Source organism: Rattus rattus, chromosome 7 (assembly GCF_011064425.1).
Source record: "Rattus rattus isolate New Zealand chromosome 7, Rrattus_CSIRO_v1, whole genome shotgun sequence".
In the NCBI taxonomy this organism is placed as follows: Eukaryota; Metazoa; Chordata; class Mammalia; order Rodentia; family Muridae; genus Rattus; species Rattus rattus.
In genome coordinates this window covers 5,729,931-5,730,505 of record NC_046160.1, presented here as the reverse complement: position 1 = coordinate 5,730,505, position 575 = coordinate 5,729,931, and positions in this window count along the sequence as shown.

The following is a 575-nucleotide window of genomic DNA, read 5'->3' as shown; positions in this document are numbered from 1 at the left end:
TGGTCCAATCTTTCCTTGCTGTGACCTCATTCTCCCATTTGGAATTCAGGTAACTACTTAATTGAAAGAATGTAGCAGGAGGCGGTGGCCCCCAGTATTTGGGAGGCAGAGGAAAGCCAGCCCCTTAGTTCAAAGCCAGCTTGGTCTGCGGAATGAGCTCCAGGACAGGCAGAGCTACACAGAGAAACGCTGTCTCAAAACAAACAAAATAAAAAAACAGAAAATCAAAAAGGCCTACGTTAAGTCTGTGGTTGGTTTTTGTTTGCCTGCTTTGTAGGAAAGCGTAGCTAAGAGATTGCTTTGACTCTCAACAGAAACTTTGAACTCTAGTTTTCTTTGGTTGGTTGGTTTTGGTTCTTTGAAACAGGGTTTCTCTGTGTAGCTTTGGCTGGCCTGGAACTAGCTCTGTAGACCAGGCTAGCCTCAAACTCACAAGAGATCCACCTGCCTCTGCCTTCTGAGGGCTGGGATCAAAGGCATGCACCATCACTGCCTTGCAAACTAATTATTAGTATTAGTATTATTATTATTATTATTATTATTGTTATTGCTTTACTTTACATTTATTTGTGTAG